Source organism: Nicotiana attenuata, chromosome 7, assembly GCF_001879085.1.
Source record: "Nicotiana attenuata strain UT chromosome 7, NIATTr2, whole genome shotgun sequence".
Lineage (NCBI taxonomy): Eukaryota > Viridiplantae > Streptophyta > Magnoliopsida > Solanales > Solanaceae > Nicotiana > Nicotiana attenuata.
In genome coordinates, this window is record NC_031995.1 from 80454013 (window position 1) to 80468842 (window position 14830).

The following is a 14830-nucleotide window of genomic DNA, read 5'->3' on the forward strand; positions in this document are numbered from 1 at the left end:
TGCACCCCATACTTTGAACACATTCTCAAATAGTAACATAACATAACAAGAACATTTGAAACACATGTTTAACATATATCTTTGGACACAAGGATTATTCGGAATAATTAACTTATAATAAATAACTCGTGACTTACAAGGACATTGCGGGGTTCAATTCTAAGAGAGGAGTTTAACCAACATACCTCACCTTGAGCTCCTTAAAATACTATAATGTTCCAAAAATCTTAGCCACTTCGATCTATTTATTGAACACAAATTAGGAAGGAGTTCATAGTTCTAGCTCATTTGAGCATTTTATCAAACACTATGTGTGCATTAAGGCTCCAAGGTCCTCCCATGGTGGATTCCTTCATCCCACAACCCAATATCTACCCTTTTTAGCTCAACAACCTTCCTACAACATTGTGGTACATGTATACATAGATAACACCCCCATACCTAAGAATCACACTCCTTATTATCCATCTTCTACCCCAAACTCGAAATTGAAGACTAGGATATGGAACCTTACCTCTTGGATGAAGACCTTGTGACTCTTTCTTGAGAATTCTTCAAGACTTAAGCAAATATTGGTAAATAATTAGCTTAGGAATCCCCTTCTCACTCTACACCACTTTCTTCTCCTAAAACACAACTTAGGACTAGCCAAAATAAACCCCAAGTTATTTTTATAAAAATGGGCTCGAGTGAAATTTTCCAAACTTAAACTCTACGAAGCTGGGTCTGCGGTCACAGACCAGACCACAAAATAGGTATGCGACCCGCAAAGGGGACCGCAGAAAAGGGTCCCAAAACTGGGCTGGGCTGGACAAGTCTGCGACAGATCTGCGGTCCATAATGGACTGTAGAACCTCCTTACCAAGTTTCTCATGCTAGATCTACGATGGGATGTGCGGCCCACGAAATGGGTATGCGGCCACATAATAGATCGCAAAACAACCTCCTAAAATTTACCATTTTTCTGCTTCACTCTGCGGTGATTCTGCAGCCCGCATAGTGATTCTGTGGTCGCATAGTGGACTGCAGAAATGCCCTACTCTGCCAAAAAATTTTCTTCAACTCCCCAACACATTGTTCAACCCAAAAAAGTCCGTACTGCAACCTTCAATCACATTACGCTACCTCGGCACCATGAAACCCCGGGTTTTTGGTGAAATTTTATGGGGCCTTACAGATTCTGTATCAATTACCAAATAACACGTTCAACAAAACTTTTCAAGAATTCAATATATCGATGTATGCTAACAACCTTCTTTTTATATCAATCTGATACGCTATCAGAAACTCAAGGAAACATAAGATATCAACTCAACATAGGTAAATCCATCTTGACAATCAAATCATTAAATAGCAACAAAGGCATAAATTAGCACGTTAGATGCAAAGAAAATCATGAAAAAACAATGCATGACAAACATAAAGAATTCACATGCATAATCAAAAATGTCACCCTTGTACCACCACATAAATATCATCAAGAAAATCATTCTCAAACCATCACATTACATCATCAATAATGTCACCCTTATTTTGCCGCATGGGCAATATCAATAAATACCACCTTTATTTTGACAAATGCGCATAGCGCCACCCTTATTTTGCTACATGGGCAAACCAAGACATGCCACCCTTCTTTCACCCCATGTGCATAATAATAATCACAATTGCATAGAAAATACATCGTGCTAATACTCTATCAATCTGCCAAACATGTCCACATATGTCATAATTATCACAAAGCGATGTAACGACCCGACCGGTTGATTTGAGCTTTAGTGCGTCGTTCGGCAGTTTGATGCCATGAGTAGCTTCACTTCATGGATTATAACTTGTACGCATGGTTGGAATTGAATTTCGGGACGTTCGGAGTTGATTCAGAAAGAAAATTCTGATTTCAGAAGCTTTAAGTTGGAGGAATTGACTAAGGTTTAATTTTTGAGTAAACGACCTTGGAATCGAGATTTGAAGCTTCGAACAGGTTCATGTGATGATTTTGGACTTGGGCGTATGTCTGGATCAGGTTTTGGATGACCCGAGAGCATTTCGGTAACTATTGTGAAAGTTTGCATTTTGGAAGAATTTCATAAATTTGGTTGAGGTGTATTTCAATGTTATCGATGTCCATTTGGGATTACGAGTCTGGGAATAGCTCTGTATGGTGATTCTGGAATTGGGAGCGCTTCCGAATGTGGATTTGGAGGTCCATAGGTCATTTCGGGGTCATTTGGCGAAAGTCAGAAATTTGAAGGTTTTTGAGAAGTTTGACCGAGAGTGAAATTTTAGATATCGGGGTCGAATTTTGATTACGGAAGTTTGAGTAGGTCCGTAATGTCAATTATGACTTTTGTGCAAAATTTGAGGTCAATTGGAATTGATTTGATAGGTTTCGGCATCTAATGTGGAAATTGGAATTTCTTATTTTCATTAGACTTGAATTGGGGTGTGAATCATGATTTTAGCATTGTCTGATGTGATTTGAGGCCTCGACTAAGTCCGTGATATGTTTTGAGACTTGTTGGTATGTTCGGACGGGGTCCTGAGGGGCTCGGGTGAGTTTCCGGGTGATTTCGGACCATTTTTATGCCATTTTTAGCTGCTGGTTTTTAGCTACAGCAGTGTACTACACGATCGCGCGGAATCAGTCGTGATTGAGATGAGTAAAATGGGAGAAATTGGCCAGTGATTCGCGATTGCGGAAGACCTCACACGATCACGTAGAGGAAAGTTTTTGTTGCACTGTCCGGAATTTGAAAGCTTATATCTCGCAATCTATAAGGAATTTGGAGATGATCCAAAAATGAATGTTGTAGCCCCTTGTGTGTATTTCTCCGAACATCAAACCATTTGTCATTTGGATTTGTGTACAAAAAGTTATAATTGGTGCACTACAGCCTATCCGGGAAGAGTTTGGAAATCGCGAAGAAGAAATTTGTGTTGCACTGGGCTGACTTTGGAAGCTTATATCTCGTAATCTATAAGGAACTGAGAGATAAGAAACGCATGAAAGTTTTATCCCTTGGTGTCCAATTTTCAAAAAGATAAACCATTTGCAATTTGATGTTTTGTACAAAAAGATATGAACATTATACTAGTGTCTGTGCGGAAGAGCTGGGCACTTGTTCTTCGCGATAGCAAAGCATTTTCTGCGATCGCGAAGGGCAAATTTTGGGATGAGAAAAGTTGTGCTTCACGATCGCGATGCATTTTCCGCAATCACAAAGAGTAAATACCTGGGCAGATGCTATATTTCGAGGTTTCGGCCATTTTTAACATATTTGGAGCTATGGAGCTCGGATTGAAGCAATTTTTGAGGCGATTTTCACCATATGGCTTGGGGTAAGTGTTCTTTATCTGAGAGTAAATATACTTCATGATTCTATGGTTATATTCATCATTTATTTCGGATTTAAATGGAAGGAATCAAGATTTTTGCAAAACTTTTTAAGAACGAAAATTTAAGATTTGGAGGTCAAGTTGTTATCGGAATTTGATAAAATTGATATGGTTGAACTCGTATCGGAATGGGTTGTCGAATTTTGTGAGTATCGTCTGATTCCGAGATGTGGGCCCCACTGCCAACTTTCCAGCAGAGTTGAGAATTTTTATAAATTGTTAAATTTCAAGCATTGGAGTATATTTTTGATTAATTTGCATGTTGTTTGACTAGTTTCGGATTGAACGGCACCAAGCTGGGGCTTTAGAGAAAAATTGTGACCGGAAAGTGGGCTTTAAGATGAGGTAAGTCCCTTTTCTAACCTTGTCAGAGGGAATATACCCCATAGGTGAAATATTTCAATATGTGCTTCTATTTGTGGGGACTACGTACGCCATGGTGACGAGAGTCCGTGCGTAGCTACTATTCGTGTTTATGTCCGGGTAGTTCTAGGTTTACACCATGCTTTGTGGACACCGTTACTTGATTATATTCGTTAATTGTATCAAATGGAACTAAGCTGAGGATTTTTAAGGATATAAAAGCTTCAAGTTGCAGTATCTTTATTCTGAAAAGAATCAAGAAAGGGTTATGATTTAATGATAAATTTATATTTGACCGTGTCGCAAGTATGATCCGTGAGCGGGGTAATTCCTTCCTTAAATTTATATTTGACCATGTCTCATGTATGATTCACGAGCGGGACAATTAGATGCATCTATGGTTCACACTGTTCGACTCTCGACAGTGCACAATTTAAATATTATGTTGGATCGGGCTGTACGACCTCTGCATGACTTGCGCATGACTTAGTTGATTGCTTTGGAATTATTGATAATTGATGTGGCCTCATTGGCCGGAGATATAAGTTATTAAAAGATGAAAATAAATTTGGAAATCTCCTATTAACAAAAGAATTGTTTACCTGCTTCATGTTTTTGAGTTTACAGTCACTTTATAAAATCCATAATTATCATATTATTGGTATATTATCATTGGCCATAGTAAGTGTCAGAGTTGACCTCTCGTCACTACTTCTTCGAGATTAGACTGGATACTTACTGGGTATGCGTGGTTTTTGTACTCATACTACACTTGCTGTAGATTTTTTTGTACATGCACATGTATGTCTAGTGGCCTTGTGGGTGCAGCGCTGTGGTTGATACGGGGACTAAGGTGAGTTGCATCTTATGGGACGATCCGCAGCCACCAGAGTCTGCTTCAGAGTACTTGTATTTTCTTTTCTGTCCAAATATGTATTCCGGACAGTTATTGGATTGTATTTTAATTCCTAGTAAATGCTCATGCACTTGTGACACCAGGTTGTACGATGATTATGGGATACTCAGTATTAAAAATTAGAAAATGTTATTAATTATTCTGTAATTAAAATCGAATTGGTTGGTATGGTTGAACTCGTATCGGAATGGGTTGTCGAATTTTGTGAGTATTGTCTGGTTCCGAGATGTGGGCCCCACTGTCCACTTTTCGAGCGGAGTTGGGAATTTTTATAAATTTTTAAATCTCAATCATTTGAGCATATTTTTGATTAATTTGCATATTGTTTGACTAGTTTCGGATTGAACGGCACCAAGTTGGGGCTACAGAGCGAAATTGTGATCGGAAAGTGGGCTTTAAGACGAGGTAAGTCTCCTTTCTAACCTTGTAAGAGGAAATTTACCCCATAGGTGAAATAATTCAATATGTGCTTCTATTTGTGGGGACTACGTACGCACGAGGTGACGGAGTCCGTACATAGCTACTATTCCTGTTTATGTCCGGGTAGATCTAGGTTTACACCATGCTTTGTGGACACCGTTACTTTATTATATTTGTTAATTGTATCAAATGGAACTAAGCTGAGGATTTTTAAGGATTTAAAAGATTCAAGTTGAATTGTCTTTATTTTGAAAAGAATCAAGAAAGGGTTATAATTTAATGATAAATTTATATTTGACCGTGTCGCAAGTATGATCCGCGAGCGAGGTAATTTCTTTCTTAAATTTATATTTGACCGTGTCGCATGTATTATTTGCGAGCGGGGTAATTAGATGCATCTATGGTTCGCGCCATTCAACCCTCAGCAGTGCACAGTTTAAATATTATGTTGGATCGGGCCGTACGACCTCGGTATGATTTGCACATGACTTAATTGATTGCTTTGAAATTATTGATAATTGATGTGGCCTCATTAGCCAGAAATATAATTATTAAAAGATAAAAATAAATTTGGAAATCTCCTATTAACAAAAGAATTGTTTACCTGCTTCATGTTATTGAGTTTACAGTCGCCTTATAAAATCCATAATTTATCATATTATCGGTGGCCATATTAAGTGTCGGAATCGACCTCTCGTCACTACTTCTTCGAGATTAGACTGGATATTTACTGGGTACGCGTTATTTTCGCACTCATACTACACTTGTTGTACATTTTGTTGTACATGCTCATGGATGTCTAATGGCCTTGTGGGCGCAGCAACGTGGTTGATACGGAGACTTAGGTGAGTTGCATCTTATGAGACGATCCACAGCCAGCAGAGTCTCCTTCATAGTACTTGTATTTTCATTTCTATCCGGATTTGTATTCCGGACAGTTATTGGATTGTATTTTAATTCCTAGTAAATGCTCATGCACTTGTGACACCGGGTTCTGGGATGATTATGGGATACTCAGTATTAAAATTTTGGAAATGTTATTAATTATTTTGTAATGTTCATCTTTTACTAGTTAAATTGAAGGAAATTTATGATTTTAAAAATATTAAAATGAGAAGTTAATTAACTATTCAGTGTTGGCTTAAGGGTGTATGGTGGGCCGGGCCCGGGCCTAAATGGGCTAAACGGGCCGGGCTAAACGGGCCTGGGCTTAGCGGTCCCGGGCTTCGTGGGCTCAACGGGTGGGACCAGCCCGTGACGGGCCTAAGCCCATATGGTCCTGCGCTAAATGGGCCGGGCTCGTGGGCTTAGCGGGCCTAACGGGCTTTTTTATTTCCGGGCTTTTTTTTTTAATTTTTTTTATTTAAGGCAATTTCTTGTAAACCATATATGTATGTATATATATAAATTGCTCTTGTGCATGGCTATATAAATATATGTAGTATATATAATATAGAAATCTAATTATTAAAGTGCTTGACGAAAAAGTAAAATAACAAAACAATAGTAAAACTAAATTGGCATGCATGATAAATTAATAACAAAGTACAACATGAAGCATAAATACGTCTAATAATTTTAAAATAACACAAATTGTTGGAAAATCTTAAAGACGAATTTGCGGATAAATACCCTCAACACAATACTTTATATGCCTCCTTAAAATGCCTGTGGTACACCTTGAACGAAAATTTAAGACTCTTCCACAGTTCTTGCACTTTAATATTTGGCCTTCTTCATTTTCTTCAAGCACTTTATAGTATTGCGAAACAAATAAGCGCACTCTTTCCGAACGAGGCATGATTTAACTTTAAAATTGAGATTGAGACTTGAAGTCTTGAAAATTGGAGATTGAGAGATTGAGAGAAATTTAGATTGAGAAATGAGTATTGAGTATTGAAATGAAGAAGAGGGAGGGGGGTACTTATAGTGTTAGAGAAGGTTAGTTTTGTAAATTGAAAAAAAAAACGGCTATTTGTGCAATATGACCGTTGGTGGTCATTGGGGGTGGGGCCCTCATTTTGAAAAATCTTGTTTTGTAGTATATATAGTACTACTTCTTCATGTATATATAATATATATAGTATACTAGTATAGTATACTAGTATAGTATACTATATATTTTATGTTATGTATATATATTCCCTTATATATTTTCTTGTAGTATATATTGTATGTTATTTATATATATTCCCTTATATATTTTCTTGTAGTATATATTGTATGTTATGTATATATATTCCCTTATATATTTTCTTGTAGTATATATTGTATGTTATGTATATATATTCCCTTATATATTTTCTTGTAGTATATATTGTATGTTATGTATATATATTATAGCTTATAAATAATTGCAAGTTAAAGACAAAAAAATATTGCAAAGAGATATTCAAGGGCATGTCTTATAATTTTTATTACCAAAAATGGCATATCTTTCTTAGTCTTCTTCCCCCCAATGGAATGAGCACAACAAGGTACTAATACCACCATTAAAAGGAAAAAAAATACTAAAGAAGATATGCCAAAGTACAAGTTACACCATAACCTACATTGTATCTCTAACAAATCTCATAAATCCTTCAAGGTTCGGAGGAGGTTCCGTTGGTGGTGGCGGAAAAGAAGCTTGTTCATCACCGCTTCCGGGCGAAGCAGCATCCTCCGCAAGTTCCGCTATCATTTCTTCATAAGCTTCGTCTATCTCCGGTTGTGATTCTGCAAGTCCAAAGTTTCTTCTTTCCGAGCGGATCCAATCTCTGAATAGTACTGATTTTTCCAAGCTCTCCCTCATAGACGCTCTATGATCACCTATTTGAAGTCTTGCTTGACTGAAAGCGCTCTCTGATGCAACTGTTGAAGCTTGAATAGATAAAATATCCCGAGCCATCCTTGCAAGAACCGAAAAATGTTTTCCCTTGCCTTCCACCATTCCAAAAGATCAAAGGTGCCGTCTGGATTCTCCTTTTCAAGTCCCTGCGACAAATAAACTTGAAGCTCATTTAGATGTGAATTCTCATCAAAATTATCACCTTGAGAACCCCTAAACTCCGTCCAAGATTTAAGTGCTTTTAGGCCCGCAACTCTTTTAGATGATTGTGAACTAGACGAAGTAGGGGTTGGAACATTTGGCCTAGCATTATCTAACGCAAGTTGATAAGCATTATAAATTGTTTGAGCATTTATTTTAATTGAGGCTTTTGCCTCTGCAAGTGTAGAAAATTCCTCAACTGAAAGATCTAAAGCTTTATAAATATTTGAGTACCAAAAGTGAGGACCTCCTAATTTCATTGTAGGATTTAACATTGCAGCAACACCATAAATAGGGGGGATAGGGAAAAAATATTTTTTAAACTTTTCTTTCATTGCATTTATAGCAAGTTTATAAATTTCCCCACCCTCCGAAAATTCAACAAACAAATCACATAGTGCTGCAATATAAACTAAACAATTTGAAATAGTAGGATAATATTGCCCAGAAAATGCATTTGTAGCAATTTAAAAATGTTCTAAAAAATCTATAAGAATTTTAACATTCGTCCAATCTTGATTTGTAAGGATTTCATCATCATCCTCACCACCAACACGAGCATTAAACGTTGCATTAATTGGGTTTCTATATTCATATGCAACTACTAAACTTTCGTACATATAATTCCATCTAGTTGGACAAGGTTTAGGAACCTTTCTTTCTCTAAGGCCAAATTTATCACATTTTTTAAAATACTCTCTAAGTCTACTTCTACGGTTTGAATAAAAAAGCCAATTAAGAGCCATTCTAACCTTTTCAATTTCTAAATTTAAAATTCTTATACCATCACCGACGATTAAATGGTAAATATGACAAATACATCTCACATGGAAACAATTACTAAATGCAAGATTTAGTGTTGTTGTAAGTATGCCTATAGCACTAGTGTTACTAGAAGCATTATCCATAGAAATTGCCATTATTTTATCTCTAATGCAAAAATATCTACAAATATCTGCAACAGTGTTAGCAATAAACTTACCTGTGTGACGTGAATTAATTATCCTATAAGCAATAACGCGTTTTTGCATTATCCACTCCTCGTCTATCCAATGACTTGTAACAGTTAGATAATCACAGTCATTATTACTTCTACCAATATCAGTAGTAATAGAAATCTGATTAGTTATATAAGTAAATAAATACCGCAAATATTGTTCATATTCATGTTTATATTTATAAATATCGCTTTTAGCTGTTGCGCGAGGCCAACCTTTATAAGTAGGATTAAAAACTTTTCTAATATAATGCACAAAATTAGGGTTAGAAGGAAAAGTATAGGGTAAGCACATAACGGTAACCATCTTTGCTAATTCTTCACGATCATTATTAGGATCGTAATATAAAATACCACCGGTCACAGTGTTAATTCCTGGTTGAACTAGATTTGAAGCTATACTAGGGTTAACCGCAGTATCTACACTTGTCCCCTCTTGCTGCGCTTTCATTTGTAAATATTTAACTTTATCTCTAGGGTGTCTTTGTATGTGCCTAGCCAAACTACCTGTACCGCTACGGTCTCCAGTATATTTATGCGCCAGCAATTTCCCACAAGTTTTACACTTAGCCTTATTTTGTTCTCTTACTTGAGTAAAAAAATTCCAAACTATTGATGTTTCTAGGCGTTTAGAAGGTTGTCTATTAAAAGTAGGGGTTTCTACAGGTGGGTCGGGCGGGGCATCAGTTGGGTTATTAACAGGACTAGTAGGTGTATCATCTAAATCCGGTTGGGTTTCATCTACATCCTCATTTTCCTCATCATTTTCTAAGATAGTTTGATTAGGATAAAGAGCATTCATAACTTCTTCATTTAATTTTTCACCTGGTGCAACATTATGGCAAAATTCACTATCGGAAAATTGAAAACAAGGGTTATCACTATCAAGAATAATAGGAGCAGCAGGACGGGTAACAGGTCTGGGTCGGGGAGCCGGGGGAAGGGTAGTAGGTTGGAGATACTTTCGCCAATTTTAGCTTTTCCCTTACCACCAAAATTTTTTTTCAAAGAAAATGCCATATTAATTACAATTATGCAAACTAAACACACAAAAATATATGGATCGGGCTGCACGCTGCAGCGGTTACTATGTGGTACCTATTGAGCGTGAATGCTGAGTACGAGTTCTTACTGGTAAGAGTTGAGTCACGAGTGACAGAGAGGCTAGCCCGAGGGGCGATAATTATATACATGCATATGAGTGATGTTTGCTTGAGAGGCCTGTTTATGCACTTATTGATTTCACTCCCCTTTAAAGTGAGTTTCTATCGAATATGTTGATTTATCGACTGTTTTCACTCATCTTTATATTGAGCCTCTGTCGGAAAGTTGAACAAATATTCTAAAACAACCTTCATTTAAACTGGGGTTTATGAGATGTTCAGAAATTTATCACTGATTTGGCATTTGGTTATTTCCACCGAGATTTTTAAATTATGAAGTGTTTATGATTACTGTTTTGCCCGAGGGGCTGTTTTACGAACTTTGTTTTGCCCGAGAGGCCGATTATGGCTTTAATCGCGATTATTCTTTTAAATGATATTGAACCCCTACTGAAACTGCTGGAAGGTATTTCGAAATGATTTTTACTAAAAGTTAAATTTTAAAAGGAAAGGTTGGCTCGTATTATGATTTGAAAGCCTGTTCGGGAATTGGGTCATGACAAGTTGGTATCAGAGCCTAGGTTACTAGGTCTCACGAGTCATGAGCAGGTTTAGTAGAGTCTCGCGGATCGGTACGGAGACGTCTGTATTTATCCTCGAGAGGCTGCAGAACCTTTAGGAAAACTTCATATTCTCGAATTCTTATCGTGCGTTCTTGATTCAGCTTGAAAAGTAACTCTTGAAATTCCTTCCACGCGTTTGTATGCGCGCATGAGCGCTCAGTATCAGATGTGCCTTGATGGCTTGTGATTCCCCGATCAAGGGGCGAGATATGATCTCTGTGAGCTTGATGTTGGGCCAGTCTGGAGGACTTGAGGCCGGACCTTTGCCTATGGCTTGAGCACCGACGTGCTGATTGTGTGAATAAGTGTTTTGAACTTATATGTTCGGTATTGTCCTTATTAGTGGAAGTGATGGCTGGGTAGCTATGTAAAGAGTGTATTAGTACTGCGAGATGTATCTATGTGACTTGGAAGTGACGAGGAAGGTCTGCTGGATGGTACATGAACTATTAAGTGTATGATTTCCATTGTGTTCGGATGTGTAGCTCCGAGTTATGGGCGCGTGAAGAAATCTTCCGTGTCTCCAAGTTGGAGTGAAGTAGATTTTATGTTGCGGTACGAGCTCAGACTCAGGAAGATTAAGTGGCTGCTAATGTGTATGACGGTGGAAGGTATACAGAAAGGTTATACTGAAGCGAAGCATGTGGGTATCTCCTGCGAAGTGCTCTGAAGTGGTGTGATCCTTATGTGTATATTAGGAGATTTCATGTGCAAGTGAAAAGTATGTGTTGAATTTTGGGTCGCTTAAGAGAGTGGGCTTAACTGTTGTGGGAATGAATGCGAGAATTGCAGAAGAGTTGTAGTACGAGATGATCTGTGTTTTCACAACTTATAAATGACTTGAGTTTAATCTCACTATGTTGTTGTGGCATCAATAGAGTAAAAGTGTTATGAGTTATTGAGGGTATTTTGATCTATGGCTTCGATCCAAGTGGGGGAGTCTGCTATGAGTAGTTGATTGCACGGTTAGGTGCTATGTTAGTTCCAGTTTGGGGCATGCGAGTGAAATAGCTATGGCTAGAGTAAAGGAAAATTTTGACAAAGGTTACATTATGCTTCATGGGGAAAGAGAATCACGGGATGTTTAATGTTGTTGTTGGTAAAGTATGCTCGGCGCATAGAGCAGGAAGTTGCATGGTCATATTAGGACGAGGATTTCATTTTGCGGTATCGGAGTGCCAATGAGGCACGGGTGGTTCTGTTCGTTGGGTCAGGTAATTTGCAGTTTGAATAAGAGTGAGTGACTTTCGAGAATGGTTCTAATGTGTTCAAAATTCTGCAGGAAACAATCGGGTATTTTAAAGTTGCATGTGTGGTTAGAAACTATGTTTTCATTGGAAGAGGTTCAGATTTGAGGTATTTCTATGTTAATTATGGGGTTCTATGTATCAGTATTAGGAAAGTAAAGGTAACGGATTCGGATTCGCAGGAAGTTCTTCAGATTAAAGTATTCGGGAGCATGATGTTTTTGGGAGAGTTCTTGTTGATTTCTACCGTGGCTGGAGCGGTGCATTTGCTACGGATATGAGAGGTATGGGATGTGTAATGATTTTCTTCTAGATGGGATCAATGGAAGTTCTTGACTAGTTGAGTGCGTAGATGTCTGTGGCTTGGTAGGGAGATGAAAGTTTTCTTGTTATCCTTAGATGGTATGGTATAGGCGGTATGTTGTAGAGGATCGAGATTTGTGTGTATGGGGTTTCAGTTCAGTCCTGAAAGGAAGTTCATAACACTCTTAGGCAGCGGGTAGCCTCGGATAATCAAGGAAATGGTACTGCTAATTGGAAGTGATTGGCCGGGAGTATATGTTTCACAAAGAGGGTAATGTGATTAAGTTGATAGTACTTCGATAGTATTGCGGCACTTTCTCGTTGGGTTTAGACTGGTTGTCTCCGTGTTGGGTTATTCAGGACCATTGCGCTATGGGCTATGCCGGAATGCCACGGGTTGAGTGGCGAGGTGTGTCGGAGTATACCCTGGTAGAGTGGTTTTATATTTCGAAGACCTAGCGGACGGCTGGGAAGGATTGCCTTTCTTATTTGGGGTCTTGTGAGTGAGTGTTCTACCTTGAGTCAGCTTGGTTGGCTCTGAATGGCATTGTTGAGGGAGGTATGGATTCGACTGTTATTTAGCTTATTAGTAATCTGGTGAGATCATGAGTTACCTTTCTGTGTTGTGAGATGCTAGGATTTGTTGGTTATAGGCACATATGGTGCGATTCAATTGGGGTCTCTTAGTGGAATTAGAGCGGAAAGAGTAATTGAGCGATGCTTAGTGAACGGCGTATCGGTTGTGTCCTATCTGGTTGCGTGGTTTATGCTATTTGTTTTCACCGTGGGTGTAATGACTTGCTTTGGTTCCAGACGTCAAATTGTGCGTGGCTGTCGATTTTGAGCATAGTGACTTGAGGTGTTCCATGTGTAGCAGCGTTTGGATAGGATCGCGCATTGCAGCGAAGCTATGTGAAGATATGACCTTTCAGGGTAGATTCATGGGTTCTATTTCTATGGTGTGAGACCGGGTCTCAACTTTGTGTTATGGTGGTACTGATGAACTTGAGGTACAACTCTTTCGTCTGGGGTCATTTTCATGATTTGAGGATGTTCAGACCGTTTCTTATTGGTGCGCGAATTATTTAAGTTGTGGCTTAGGCGTGTATTGATGTGTCATGTCACCAGAGAGGTGCGTTGGATTCGAGGTGATCATTGGGGTCATTAATGAATGCGAATGAATTTGATTTCAGCTTGTTGGAAGGATAATATCGAGGTTCGGCGCAGAAATCTGTTGTGGTATTAGCCAAAAGGGAAGTGACTTCATGGATGGTTGACCTGAGAGATGGTTACGGTTTATTGCATGTTTCATTTATCATTAGCAGCATATAGAAGTGTTGGAATAAGACCTTAGTTGATAAGAGGTTTTGATCTACCGCGGTATTCGGGTGTTGTGTGCAGCTGTTGTGAATAGAAATTATCGTTTCGAGTGTTTGAGTTATGTGGTACATCATATGATTGCACCTGAGGTTACATGTATGGGTTATTACAGCTGCGTTCGGGCTTATTCTGAATATAGATGTGAGGTTCTTCTTGTGTATGATTTCGGAAAAGGGCAACGTGGTTCTATGATTTATGGTCTAGGCTGGATTGTGTGATTTTAGTTAAAATGTGTTGTCGGACCTATGTGAGATAGGGTGACGTGGGATCACCCCCGGGTATATGCTTGGTAAGGTTATTCACCGGTTGGTTGGCTATTTGAACATCTCTGGGAACGTTCGAGGACGAACGTGTGTTTAAGTGGGGAGGATGTACGACAACACGGCATACGTCGTTTTGAGCTTTTGAACTTTGAATCGCCAGTTCTCGGGCCATGACTTGCCCCGTGTTATGTATTATGACTAGTGTTAGATCGTTGGTTTTGGGTTTCAGGAAAATTTGGAATGAATTGGAAAGAACAGTGTTGTATAGGAAAGCTTTGAATTTGAAAGGTTTGACCAAGAGTTGACTTATTTGTATATGAGCTCGGATCGAGTTTTTATGATTGGGTTAGCTTCGTTAGGTGATTTGTGACTTAGGAGCGTGATCGGGAATTTGTTTTGGAAGTCCGGTTATAGAATTAGGCTTGAATTGGCGAAGTTAGTATTTTGACGATTCCGGTGATTAGGTGAATTTTGATCTGAGGGTCGGAATGGAATTCCGAGAGTTTTCCGTAGCTCTGTCATGTGATTTGGATGTGGTTGTGGCAAAATTCAGGTCATTCGGAGGTGTTTTGGTTTTTTGATCGAATGCGTGTTTCAGAAGTTTTTGGAAAACTTAGGCTTGAATTCGATGTAACTTGATAGTTTTGGTGTTGGTTGTGGGGTTTTGATGATTGGAGCGAGTTTGAATGATGTTTTAGGATGGGTTGGCACTGTTGGTTGAGGGTCCCTGGGGCTCGGAGTGATTTCGGATGGCCATCGGATGAATTTTGGACTTATGAGATTGCTGGTGT